Source organism: Macadamia integrifolia, chromosome 8, assembly GCF_013358625.1.
Source record: "Macadamia integrifolia cultivar HAES 741 chromosome 8, SCU_Mint_v3, whole genome shotgun sequence".
NCBI classification, from domain to species: domain Eukaryota; kingdom Viridiplantae; phylum Streptophyta; class Magnoliopsida; order Proteales; family Proteaceae; genus Macadamia; species Macadamia integrifolia.
Genome location: NC_056564.1, coordinates 32592664 through 32607899, shown reverse-complemented (window position 1 = coordinate 32607899; position 15236 = coordinate 32592664). Strand labels below are relative to the sequence as shown.

At 38.0% G+C, this 15236-nt stretch overlaps 1 non-coding gene across 1 annotated transcript; it reads left to right on the top strand.

The window, feature by feature from the left end:
- The first annotated feature begins 11549 nt into the window (after window positions 1–11549).
- On the top strand, window positions 11550–11656 carry LOC122087816. The gene has a single exon (XR_006142881.1). It is a non-coding gene; the product is annotated as a small nucleolar RNA R71 (small nucleolar RNA).
- Window positions 11657–15236: the final 3580 nt, after the last annotated feature.

Sequence of the window (15236 nt, the reverse complement as noted above, 5' to 3'; positions counted from 1 at the left end):
AAAAGAAAAAGAAGAAGCTATCCTAAGAGTTTTGGCTCTATTTGAGAATGTTGGGGTATCGTAATTAGGCCAGGGTAAAAAAATGTCATTTTTTTCACAAATAATCAACTGGGTTGTTACACCTGTACCCAAATCCAGTCTAATTTAAGTGTTTTTTTTCTAATAATAAGTGATGCAGCAGAGAGTGTCAACACTAGTGACTTTGTGGACAATCAGTCTACTTTGGAGAGACGGAATAACCTTTCATGCTGGTATAAATGTTGTCGTGAGAATAGAAAGGTTTTAGACCTCCTAAGGATTGGTGTGGAGTCACCCAAAACCCTTTGCTCAGACCTTGTATACATGGTAAGATTCCACAGTATAGTCATCCACAAACCTCTAGAAAACCAACCTAGGCATAGGCAAAGGGGTTGAAAAAAACTAAGTACAACAGTAGAAAATTGGTCACCAGTAGATCCCATCGATTGATCAGTGATCTACCAGTGTCATCAACTAGTGGATTTGTCAGTCCCAAATTACATTATTGGACTGTAGGACCCACTGTACAAGAAGTGATCCATTCATGGAAAATAGATCCAATCCCAAATCCATTTATTTTTCTGGTACCCAATCGATTGTAATATCATTGCTTTTTACCATTGTCCCCACACAACATGGGATCCACCTACTTCCTTTTTACATCTTATAAGGTCAAGGTGGTGGACCTCCGTGGCCAAAAAAATGTGTTACGTCCCTTGGAAAAATCTCACCGGACAGGCAAACAAGCCTTGGTGAGTCTAATTTATAAATAGAAAGATGAGCTCAGAACCTCATTGCATTAGCCCTAAAAACGTGAGAGAGGAGAGAAAGAAGGAGAAAGAGGAGAAGAAGAAGGAGGAGGAGAAGCTAGGTCACTCCCCCTTCGTTGCAGATACTCCCTAGGTAAGGGAGCTTACCCCTACCTCTTTTCCCTTAATTTTTGGGTTTGGGTAAACCTAGGCACCGGGGTATTTCCGAGTTGGGGAGTTATACCTCAACCTCAATGACTATAGTCAACTAGGTAGTGGGATTGCATTCTCTCTTACTCTCCCCGAGCTCTAAATAGTGTTTTCAAAGCTTCAGAAACAATTTCAATTCAATAATTTGGATTTTAGGGTTTCGGTCAAAGTTAACTCCTGATTGTCACTGAAAACATAATCAACTTGATCCTGATGAAAGTTGGAGTGACCCTCTATAAACTCCACAGAACCAAATATAACCATTGAATCTAGAGTGGTTCAAATCTGAAGTGAAGAACACTTTCTGAACTATCATCAATAGATACCACCAGTAGATCGTCTATCTACTAGTGACATCTACTAATGGATGACTCTATGGAATTGAAGCTTCTGTATGTACCACTGATCGATCCTAACGGTAGATTAGGCATCTACTAGTGAATGGGCTGAAGACAGAATTGGAATTAGTTGCTATTTAGGTCACCAGTTGATCCCACCAGTGAGACTTACTATATTGTCCTTAAGTCTAATTTTGAAACTTTTTGGGGATCTTCTTGGGGATGAGACACATTTTAACACTTGTAATTAGGCTAAAGACAGTCAGTTCCGGTGAGGTCTAGCAGGGTTAGTTCGGCCAATCATTTTGGGAATTTTCATCTAATCAAAAGACAATTTGAGCAGGTGGTCTGATTTTAATTTGAGGAGTGTTTTACCTTATAGATTTGAAGCATGTAATATCGCACGTGTTTTAAATTACTAATTGCATTCATGCTTAATTAATTTCGATTATCTATGTTTTCATATGAAGTTGTTACTTTTGTTGCTGTGAATGGGTGGGATTCGGCGTGGTTGAGGATAATTCTATATCGTGATCGCCACGTTGTTGCATAAATCACACATTGTGTGTGTATTAGAGCTAGGCTTGGAAATGGGTTGTGGTATGATCAATGTATGATTCTAGTACTGTATTTGCCTTACTAACTGTATGTATGCTAGAGCTAGTTTGAACGTGGGTTGCGGTGTAGCCAATAGATGATTTCAATACCGTATTTTCTATACTAATTGTATCATTATGAAAATACATGTATATTATTTTTGTTAGGATGAAATACTCTATGCTACAACCCCTTGCCAATAGGGAGTGATCTCTTGGATAACCCATACTAGTAGGTATGATAAGAGTTTTTTGGAATACCACTTTCGTGGTATGATGTGATTATTGTCGAGATGGATCGAGTCCGGATGATTTTGGGACCGTGACGCAAGGACAAGGTTAATTTTCTAGGTGATTGAGGGCACATTCTGGGACTGGCAAAGCTCCTAATCGCAACTAGAATTTGTATCGCTGGATGACCGATGGACGATAGACTACCCAATTTCAGCCAATCCAATACTAATTTATATTGATATTGACTGATCTCCTCAATATGGACAAAATTACCAATATTTTAAAAAAAAAATTTGGTAGTCAATACTTATAAACTTGGTTGGCATGCAGTTATGTATACCCATTCCCATCCACACTTATTGAAGATATTTCAACTATCACTTTATACTCTTTTATATGCTGATATTTCTAAAACCCAATTTTTTAAATGGAAAACTCTTCCTATCACTGAGTGTAGGAATTAATTCGTAAAAGAATACTAATCTCATTGATTCCTGAGTCATGCGGTCAATAAGTGAATTTTTTTTATAAGGTTTCATTGGGATTTAGTTTATGATATCAGGGTTGGATTGATTATTGTTGATACTGATATTGATACATAATTGAACCAAATTATATATATATATATATATATATTTATATGAGGTTGGATTCGATGATTTTGTCGCCAAGATTTTGATACCATTTTTTATAATTTTACTATTCAATATTTTTTGTAAATTGATCCATTATCGGCCACGAATGTACTGATTCTTAAATCCCTGGTTCTCATATAAAATGACATAGGCACATTAAAATCACTGCTGAGTGTTGAGACACTTTTGATTTCTAAAAAAAGGAAAAACTCTTTGATCTTACGTTTTCCTAATAATTAGCAGGTAGATCCTTCTGATTTATAAATGAGTGATGGTTGGAGGACCAATGGATCTTCTATAATTAAAATATGATTGATTTCAGTAGCCATAAAATGTTGGATCCAGATCCTCTCCAATTACTCGGCCGTCCAAGAGTCATCTGACGATCGGGAGGATTCGGACACGCATCCCAACACATTGACATGCACACCCAAGTCCTCCCCACAGAGGGATGAGACTAGGTGACCCAGTAATTGAAGATGATCTTTTTCCATAAAGGTTTGCTCCAATTTACAAAGTGTCGATAATACTCCCCACTGGTCTCCTATGTTGCATAAACACTATCGGAACCCATTGGTAATGAAAGGATTCTCCCTTTACCGTGATGTGGGAAAACTCGGTCCAAAGGTTATATTGTGGTATTGAGAAATGTAAAGTGGTTAAATTTAAAACAGTTAAAATTAATGGTTATGGACCCTAATAAATTATGGATCCTAGTAATAAATGTAGGTTTTGTAAATTGGTATGGGTTTTGGGCCTTCATTAAGTTTAATGGGCCTCTTTTATCGAAATGGTTATAGACCTTATCGGCTTAAAGTTTGAGTCACAAAGTGTGGGGCACAGGGGTCTATCTTAGAATAAAGCATTCTGAGCTAGACTAATTAGGCTTGACCTAGTTGGTTCAATCCGTTAACCTAACTTGGAAATCCAGATAGTGACCACTAAATCGACCCAAGAACATGGTGTTTTGGATGTATAACTCATCCTACCCATTGATCCAAGTTTCCTGATTTCTTTTAATCTTACTAATATAAGCAAAGTCAATGTCAACCATTGATTCATGTGAAACTGAGAAGATCTAAGGATGTCATTTTTCTAATTGGAATAATTTAGAGGTTGTTAATTTCATTATGATTCAGTTCATTATTGGATTAAATTTAGAGGGGAATCCAACCTCTCCTACTAACTAAGCTAAGTTGTTGGAGGAACCCAAAACTCTCCAATTGGCAGTTCAATTCATCTTATGCCATTTATCTTCTAGTAATAACTCTTTTAAATGCTTTATCCAAATATGATATTAACTGACCCGAGGAACTCCGCTCATCAAGTAACACAGCTAACCCACTAGCAATATCTTCACTAACTGCCCAAAGTCTGGGTAATCTTTGCTTATCCCTTTCTTATTTGAAATTTAAGGAAAGCAAGTTGTGCTTATCCGGTCTCTCTCTCCAAGCTCCCTAAGTCCATAACAATAATGATTTAATAATAATTCTAGTAATCCAATTTACTTGATGTAGTTATTGTTTAGTGTTATGGTAACAATATACAACCATCAAGGGCATGTCGAAATAGGACCGAGCGGGCAGCTGGCCTTAGAACATGTGAGTCCTGGCGAATAGCCTAGTCCCAGCAAGGTCGTCCATCTAATCTAAAGTAGACGTTCGGACCAGAAGTGGACTAGACAACCAACTCTACCAAAGGGACTTTGACAGCTAAACGGCTAAGCAAGCACCAGTGTAGGGAGGGAATTATATGAATGTTCTACTCCTCGGCTATCTAAACCACTAAAGCTCTACTGCATTAGTTCCTTGATAGAATGGCAGGTCCTAAGTATTTTCACCAACTGAATAGAGTAGCACATTCAACTTGCCACTTAGGATGAGTCATTTGATAACCAAACCACTTGACTCAGGTCGACTGACTTGAAGTTCTAACGACTTTCTTTATCAAGATTCACCTAAGAGGACTTACCAAGTCTAGCATGTAAGCTATAAGATACGGATTAATCCTAGTCTGTAAAGGGCTCTTGGCAGAATCTGGCCAATGTGGGGAGTTCCCATGGTTGGGACGTCCACCATATTCACTTTTCCATTACTATATACAAGCTCCTACCAACATTAGGAAGCTATCAAAGCAAGACTTTCACTTGGCGGCCGCCTTCTTCAGCTATAAATACCTAGGTACACCCCTTTCAAAAGTATCGATCTTTTTCTTTTCCTACTGGAATTATCTGCTTGCTAAGAACTCTGACTTAGGAATTAGAGAGCCCCTCGCCGGATCAGCCAGACACTCATTCTCTCCTTGTGTAGGACGTGGAGAGCCCCTAAGAAGACTTTTTACCATAACAGATTGGCACCGTCCTGAGAAAGTTATCATTTAAGCCATCTGTAGAAAACCATGAGTCTGCACGATGGATGTCCCACATATCCTCTCTTTGCAGCACAAGGAGGTTCAGGAGACCAAAGGAGTGGCTAGTGGGCTACCGGCGAGATTGCATGGGCAAGAACCTTGCCCCTACCTCCCCTAGTCGTTGTATTGGAGTATGCGCCAATCTCCAATGAGTCAGGAGCACAACCTTTGAATGTCATTTCACCCCAAACTTGTAGGATTGAGGTTGGAGACATCGAGATGAATCTCGCCTACAAAGAGGGGAACCTATGGAGGAGCTGATACAAGTACAATTTTTCAAGGAGGAACCAAACCAAATGGTGCAGCTAGGAGCTCGAATGAACCAAGGACAAGTCCAGGACATGCTTGGATTCCTAAAAAATAATGCGGATGTCTTTGCTTGGTTAGTAGGACATGCCGGGAGTTCCCAGAGCCATCATCACACACACCCCTCAACTAAACAGGAGCAAAAATCGTTCAAGCATAACAGATGAAACTTTGCTCTCGAGCGACAACAAATTATCATGAAGAGGTAGAAAAGTTGAAAGTCTCACAGCTGATCAAGGAGGTAATTCCCCACATGGCTCACCAATATTGTAAGGGTCTCAAATTCGAATGGGAAATGGAGAATTTGCATCGATTACACTGACCTTAATAAAGCTTGTCCAAAAGTTTGCTGCCTACTCCCAAGGATTAACCAGTTGATTGATGCAACTGTGACGATGAGATGTTGTCCTTCATGGATGCCTTTCCAAGATATAATCAGATTAAAATGAAAGAGGAAGAGGAAGACGAAGAGAAGACGAAAGTCCTAACTAAACGAGGTAACTACTATTACAAGGCAATGCCATTCGGATTGATGAACATCGGGGCTACATATTAGAGGATGGTGAACACCATGTTTAAAAAAAAAATCAGAAGGAATGTGGAGGTATACGTGGATGATATGCTTGTCAAAAGCATAGAAGTCGATCCATATGTGGTTGATTTAGAGGAGGCATTCGAAGTATTACCGAATCAGATAAAATTGACCCACATGAAGTGCACATTCGGAGTTACTTAAGGAAAATTTTTGGGTTTCATGGTTTTGAAGAGAGGAATAGAAGCAAACCTGAGAAAGGTCTAGGAAATACAAGACATGGACCCACCAAGAACCGTTCGGGAGGTTCAAAGGCTGGCCAGCTGAGTCACGACCCTCAACCTATTCATCTCCCAGTTCAGTGACAAGTGCCTACCTTTCCATAGAACACTAAAGAACTTACAGTCCCCAAATATCCTTTGAACATCCGAATGCCAAGATGCCTTCGAGGCCTTGAAGGCTACTTGCATCACCACCACTCTTTATTCGATCAGAGCCAGGTGACGAGTTATATGTTTACCTAGAAGTCTTACTTATAGCCGTTAGCGTAGCGTTGGTAAAAGAATAGGAAAAAGTACAGCGACCCATTTATTATGTCAGCCATATACTTATGGATGTCGAAACGAGATACCTAGGGTAGAAAAGATGGCATTCACTCGAGTCATCACTATACGTAAATTGAGGCCATATTTCCAAGCTCATGAAATTGCTGTACTCACCGACTAGCCGCTTAAGAAAATACTACACAAGCCAATCGTATCAGGAAGACTCGTCAGTTGGTTGATCAAACTGAGCTAGCATGATATTGATTACTGTCCCCAGTGCAACGATCAAAGGCTAGGTGTTAGTAAATTTCATAGTGGAGTGTACCCTAACTGATAAGGAAGAGGACCTCAAAGGCAAGCTGTTAGGATTTAAAATGTAACTGCAAGCATACAGATCAGTGTAGTTACAGGTCAAACACAGGGAGATCAACCACTTTATTTACACAGGGAGATCAGCCACTTTATTTTTTGCTTCTTTTAATATTACGAAAGTGAACCGATTAATAATGGTTGTGATCTAATTCTAACTACTGTCCTAAACATATGTATCTAAAATAACGTCCTAACCATTCATCATCTAAGAATTTAAATATGCATGCCACGCAATTAAAATTAAATAAATAAATAATTAAAAATAAACACCCCACGCAATTAAAAAGTAATGAAGAAAAAAAAATGCTAAAATAAAAATAAAGTAAAAGAAAGGGGATAAAGCTAGAGAGAGGCTCACAAGTAGGTTTCTCTACTTAGCCTGAGGGATGCATCATAATATGAGCTTCCCTACTTGACCGGAGAGTCACTCTTACAAGGGTTACTCTACTTGGCTTTAGGAAAATAGAGACAATTAAAATAAAAATAATAAAATGATGGTTCTATGGCTAAGAGGGGCAAAACCAACACATACACTAGCCATGAACCTTAAGGGAAAGGGGAAGTAATAATGTAATAACTAAAATTAAAATCTTAAATTAAGAAATAAAGGGTAGTCAGAAGAGGGAATGAGAGGGGGAAGAGAAGACTATTGAAGAAGCCTACCTACCTAAATCAATGCTTGAACTTAAAAGCTTGGGTGATTTGAGATACTGTCCCATGAAATCAATGCCCCATACATCAAAGATCTTAACTACCAAAATAGGGTTGAGGGGCATCATGTTCCTCTTATTGATATGACCAAAAGACTGGCAAATGGAATAAGCCTTGCAAAAATTAAAAGCATCTCTAAAAAAAGTGGGCCAATAAAATCCATATTGGACAATCTTTGCGACTGTCTTCTTAGGTCCAAAGTGTCCACCACGTGCATGATCATGGAAAAAAGAGAGAATGAAATGTTGCTCATGATCAGAAACACATCGCCGGATAATCTGATCCGGATATATCTTAAACAAATAAGGATCATCCCAAAAAAAGTACTTGACTTGAAAATGAACCTATACTTATCTTGGGCAGACCAGTGATCTGGAGTCACACCTAAAACTAAGAAGTTGACAATGCTAGCAAACCATGATTCACTGGACACTGCAAATACTGTTCATCTGAAAAGTTCTCGTTGATTGGAGAATCGATAGTCAAAGAATTGAAAGCCGAGATAAATGGTCTGCAACTAGGTTTTCAACTCCTTTCTAATCCCTAATTTCTAAATCAAACTCTTACAAAAGTAAAACCCACCTAATGAGGCGGGCTTTAGCATTCTTCTTTTGAACTAGGTATCTAAGAGCAGAATGATCAGTATACACCACCACATGTGAACCAACTAAGACAGACTGAAACTTTTCTAATACAAATATAATAGCTAAATTTTTTTTCAGTGGTTGTATAATTGAGTTGTGCATCATTTAATTTCCTACTAGTATAATAAATGATAGTGGGCAACTTATTAATTTTTTGACCTAAAACAGCTCCTATGGTAAAATCTGAAGCATCACATATCAACTCAAAGGTTCAGTCCAAACAGGTGGTTGAACAATTGGTGCCAACTCCTTCTTAAGTTGCTTGAAGGATTCTAGGGACTCTTTAGATAACTCAAAAGTTTGATCTTTGGCAAGCAATGAAGTGAGAGGTTGAGCTAACTGACTAAAGTTCTTAATAAACCTCCTATAGAAGCCCACATGCCCTAGAAAAGACCAAACGTCGTTAATAGATTGAAGAGGTGGTAAATTATCAATTAAATCTACTTTGGCTCTATCTAATTTAATTCCCTCCTTGGATATTATATGGCCTAAAACAATACTAGATTTAACCATAAAATGACATTTCTCTCAATTCAAAACCAAATTCTTAGATATGAACCTTTTCAAAACTAGAGAAAGATGACGAAGACATTCAGAATAAGAATTCTCATGAATTAAAAAGTCATCCGTAAATACTTCTAACAATTTTTTGACCATGTTAGAAAAGAGGCTCATTATGCATCGTTGGAACGTAGCAGGGGCATTGCAAAGCCCAAAGGGCATATGCCTGTAAGCAAATGTTCCATATGGGCATGTAAAAGTGGTCTTATGTTGGTCCTCTAAAGCAATTGTGATCTAATTATAGCCGAAATATCCATCAAGAAAACAATAGTATTCATGTCCAGCTAACCGCTCTAACATCTGATCAATGAATGGCAAAGAGAAGTAGTCCTTCCAGGTTGCCATATTAAGTTTCCTGTAGTCTATGCACACTCTCCATCCTGATTGGACACGGCTTGGAATTAGTTCATTATTGGCATTGGGAACTATAATCACATAGAATTTTTAGGCACTACGTGAACTGGGCTTATCCATTGGCTATCAGAAATAGGATAAATTATTCCATGATCCAAGCATTTTAGGATCTATTTCTTAATGGCTTCCATCATCACTGGGTTAGCTCTTCTTTGGAGTTCTGTGGATGGTTTGGAATCCTCCATAAGAAGTATATGATGTTGCACAATAGAAGGGCTTATACCCTTGATATCAGCCATGGTCCAACCTAGGGCTTCCTTCTTATATTTTAACACTTTAAATAACTCATTTTCCTGGCTAGAAGTCAAATTTGAAGAAATTATTATAGGAAGACTTAGGACTCCACAGGTGTGTGAAGACTTAGGACTTCAGAAAATAAAGTTTTACTATCATCATCCAACTCATCCATATACTCTTGGAATTCTGAATCAAAATTAATATCAAATTTGGTAATTAAATCATTAGAAAAATTTAGAAAATCCTCAAGCATATTGATCTCTTCTTCCATATGTGGTTGCTTGCCTATCCCAAACTTGTTAAATTCAACAGTTTGGTTGTCAAAAGATAATCTTAGGAAACTATTTCGACAATTGATTAATGCATTACTGGTAGCCAAGAATGGTCTTTCTAGAATTATTGGAATTTCATCCTTGGTTGAGAAGGGATTGGTATCTAACACAATGAAATCAACAGGGAAAATAAATTTCCCCACCATTAGTAAGACTTCCTCAACTATTCCTTTAGGAATCTTAACAGACCTATCTGCCAACTGAAGAGTAGTTCCAATGGCTTTCAATTCTCCCAATCCTAGTTGCTTGTACACATGATAAGATAAAAGATTCACACTTGTGCCAAGGTCAAGTAAGGCATGCTCAATGTAGGTGTTGCCTATGACACAAGCTATGGTAGGGCTCCTTAAATCCTTATACTTGGCTGTTATAGGTTGAGTAATTATGGAACTAATGTTATCTGCCAAGAACACCTTTTTGGACACACTAGTGATACGTTTGTGAGTACACAAATCTTTCAATACTTTTGTATAGGCAAGGACCTGGGATATGGCATCTAAAAGAGAGATGTTCATTTCCACCTTTTTGAAGACTTCTAAAATTTTATCCATGGAAGCAGTCTTTCTTTTGTTTACCAAACGATTAGGAAATGGGACAGGAGGAACATAAGGACTGTTAGAGATTTGCCCTTTTTCAGAAGAATCATTTATTGTTTCTTATAAATCATCTTCAGTTTTAGAAGAATCTTTAGGTTCATCAGATGAACCTGGAACAAGAGGCACACTTGTGTACTCAACTGAAGGAGAGTTAATAGGAGTAAAGGATGGGGGAAGAGTTAGAAATACTCTGTTAGTACTCTCTACCACTCCTAAGGGCATAAACAACATTTCATTGGTTGGAGAGCCCTTGTTAGGTCTCACCTTGTACTACATTCAGTGGTGCATTAGTTGGTGTTTGTGAGCTAACAGGCTAATGATGCCTTAGGTTAGGCTCTCGTTGACTGGGTAAAGTTTCATTCTCCCTCTCACACGTAATTGAGACAACTTGGGTGAGTTCTCTCATAAGATTTTGATGGCTTATTGTGAGGAGGGCTACATTTTTTTCCATGTCACTTATTTTACTTACCTCTCCAGTGTTGGTAAACCCAGGGGGTTGCTGATAAGATGATAGGAGAGGGGCCCTAGGAAAATTAGCATGAGGTCCTACATTTGACTTAGAAAAATTATTTTGAAAAAAAAGATTGTTGTGCAAAGGGAGACCTTTGGGGTCCAGGTTGGCCTTGATTGTGAAAATTGGAAGGCCCTGCTTAGTTGTCCTAATTCCAGGAGAAATTTAGGTGATTTTTCCATCTTGTATATGGATTATTCTGGTATAAGGCATCAACACTATCATTAGAAGTACTCCCAGAGGTGTTGGGGAATTCTTCTATGACATGTTCAGGGGATTGGCACCAAGCACAAATGTTAACCAAATTGACTGATGTTGGCTCTCTAGGAACAATAGCCTCAATCCTCTTGATTAGGCTATCCAAATGGGCTTCCTTGGCCACTATCCCATTCACAAAATATCCTTTCCCTCCTATGGTTCTTTCACTCTCTTGGGTTGATTCTCACTCATAGGTTTTGTCAGCTAAGTCAAGTAAGAATTCCTATGCCTTTTCTTCATCTATAAAGGATGTGAATCCCTTAGGGTACATAGATTCTCTCATTTGTTTATTTGGGTAATCAATACCCTTATAAATTATTTGACATAAATGCCATAAGTCTAGGCCATGGTGGGGGCATTCTTAGAGTAGATCCTTGAATCTCTCCATAAGTTTAGAAAAGGACTCACTAGGCTTTTGCTTAAATTGAAGGATATCACTTCTAAGCTTATTGGTCTTGTGAGTTTGGAAAAACTTCTTAAGGAAGACAACTGTGAATTGTTCCCATGAGGTTATGGAATTTGTGGGTAACCCATACAACCACTTTTTAGCTTGGTCTTTCAATGCAAAAGTGATAAACCTATGCTTAACATCTTTAGAAAGCTGTTGGATCTTAATTAGAACACATACCTCTTCAAATTCCCTTAGAAATATGTATGCATCATCAGAGGTCAACCCATGGAAGTGGGGCAACATAGTGATGTATTGAGATTTGAGTTCAAAATTATTTCCCTGGGCTTGTGGTAGAACTATACAGGAAGGTTGATCTATTCGAGTAGAGTAGAACCTATCTTTCAGAGATTTAGGTGAAGGGTTTTGATGTTGGTCTCTCATATTGAAAGATTTTAAAGAGAGCAAATGTATAGGGTCACTACTTGTTAAATCTCTTCTTTATAATCGATTCTTAGTATTACATACCCACCTAACACTCATGCAATAGAAAACTACCCACAACTAGAGTAAGACAAGCACAAAAAAATGGATAATAAAACTTTTTTTTTTATGATTTTTTTGATTTTTTTTTTGTTTTTTGGGAGCTTACTGATAGGGATCCAGGGTTACTCAGGTCAATTTAGGGGTGTCAATTCCTAAACCGAACCGGTAAAACCGGTCGGACCGAACCGATAACAACCCGGACCGAACCGAACCGAAGCCTTATTGGTTCGGTTCGGTTTCGAGTATTGTAACCCCAAAACCAAACCGAACCGCACCGAAAACCGGATGAACCCGAAACCAAACCGAAACCGGCTCAAAACCCGGACCGAAACCGAAACCAAACTGGTAAGAAACCGAAACACTCCAAAATTCATTAAAAAAATCAAAATTTGCATAGTTTTGTATACATTTGTATGGAAAATCGAATCCAAACTAGACCAAAAATCAAAACCAACCCGGTTACAAATCGATTTAAGAAACCGAAGTTCAACAATTCATTATTTGGTTGTTTCCTAATGGCTCCATACCGGTTTAAAAAACCGATCCAAACCGAAATGAACCTAATAAATCCAAACCGGTACCAACCCGAACCCAAACCGCACCGAAGCCGACACCGGACCGAAACCGATAAATCCTTAATGGGTCGGTTTCGGTCACTTCCAAAGTCACACCGAAACCGGTGGAACCGGACCGAAACCGCACCAACCCGGACCGTTGACACCCCTAGGTCAATTCCTGAGTACTGCTACAAGGCAAAACCTGTCTTTATCATACTGTGAGGCTTGGCGACCTCCACCGATATAACTATTATTGCAAGTTGTTCTTCTTAGGAATTCAATAAAAGAAAAAGAAAAAAAAACAAAGTAAACAAAGCACTCCGATTTACCAAAAGGAAGCAAAAAATAACATGGAACTGTCTCCTCGGCAACGGTGCCAAAAACTTATTAGGATTTAAAATATAACCGTAAGCATAGAGATCAGTGTAGCTCGAGTCGAACACAGGTAGAGCAGCCACTTTATTTTTTTGCTTCTTTTAATAATGCGAAAGTGAACCAATAAATAATGGTTGTGATATAATTCTAACTACCATCCTAAACATATATATCAAAAATAACGTCTAACCATTTGTCATCTAAGAATTTAAATACGTAGGCCATGCCATTAAAATTAAATAAATAAATAACTGAAAATAAACACCCACGCAATTAAAAAGCAATGAAGGAAAAAAATGCTGAAATTAAAATAAAGTAAGAGAAAGGGGATAAGGCAAGAGAGAGGCTCCAAGTAGGCTTCTCTACTTAGCTCGAGAGATGCATCATAGTATGAGCTTCCCCACTTGACTAGAGAGTCACTCTTACAAGGGTTACTCTACTTGGATTTAGGGAAAGGGAGAAAATTAAAATAAAAACAATAAAATGATGGTTCTATGGCTAGGAGGGGCAAAGCCAATATATACACTAGACATGAACCTTAGGGGAAAGAGGAAGCAATAATGTAATGACTGAAATTAAAATCCTAAATTAAGAAAGAAAGGGTAGTCAAAAGAGAAAATGAGAGGCGGGAGAGAATACTATTGGATAAGCCTACCTATTTGAATCAATGCTTGAACTTGAAAGCTTAGGTGATTTGAGATACTGCCAACCCTAAAAACCAGATCTGGAATGAAATAAATCTGAAATTTCTAGGCCTAAAGAAAACAAATCTTGAAAAGAAAAATTGAACTTGAAAAAAAAAAGATGCTCCACGGCTCGTGATCTTGTCACATAGATATAAGCCTAGAACTATAACTTTAAAAATTACAACTCAATTACATAAATCATAAACACAAAAGGCTGAATATAAAAAAGTGCTTGCATTAATTGAAATAAAAAGCTATTACAAAAGTGATTAAAGTAAAAATAAAGAACTAAAACTAAAGAGAGTGAGAGAGGGAGAGAAAGAGCAACTAAAAAAAAAAAAACTTAGAAGAAGAATTGAAGTGTCTCCCCTCCTCTTACATAAGTTGTATTTATAGGGAATGGGGAGGTAGGGTAACAAATTTCTCTTTCCTAAAAGGGAAAAAAACACAATTGGTAGGTGAGATCTTTTGAGACAAAAAATGTTAGGTGGAGGAGAGAGAAGAGAGAAATAAACATGGAGAAATTTCCTATAACTTTTTTGCTTATTTTCTTTCATTTTTTTATTTATTTTTCTCTTCTTTTTCTCCCTCTCTTCAAATCTTGCGCACAACCCTAATTGATCGATTTTCTTTCTTTCCAAGACAACTGTGAGATTCAAACTTGAGACCTACTGGTGAGCAAGGGAATTTCACACACCATAGCTCACGAACTACACTAGGTAGTTGTTGTTAGAGAGATATGACACCCGATAATGCTTAAGGCCTTTAAAATACAAAACCTGTAAAAAGAGAGTAAAACCCAAGGTAGCTACATTCTAAATATGTAAAATGCATGCTTCACTACTTAGATTTCACACATAAATGTGCTCATCACACGCTTATTGTGTGACTCTGAACCCTATACGCTAATGGCTCAAGCAAAAAGTGGGAAATGGAGCAGGCATTAGTCTACCTAGTCCTGAAGGGTTCAAAATCCAATATATAATACGGGTCACCTTTTTCGCCACTAACAATGAAGTAAAATACAAAGCCTTAATAGTCGGGCTTACAGTAGTTTGGGTAGTACAAGAAAAAGAACTCATAGTCCACAACGATTACCAACTTGTTGTGAACTAGGTAAAGGGAGTATATGAGGCAAAAGAAGCAAGGATGGCTAGTTAGAAGAAAGCGGTGAAGAACTTAATCACTAAGTTCACCAAATTTGAATCCGACAAGTCTTCAGAACAAATAACTCCTGGTGATGGAAGAGTATGAAAGTTATAAAAGCATGGGTCGAATGGTATATGTCGAAGTACTAGAAAAGTCGACCAATGAGGTAGAACAACTGTGTTGCACAACCGAAGAGCCAAGTTGGATGGACCAAATTGTAAGGAACTTGACGGATGAATCTCCACACAAAGATTGTGCTGAAGCACAAAAGATAAAGAACCGAGCAGCTAAATATATCCTTGGGGAAGAAGGGGCACAATACAAAAG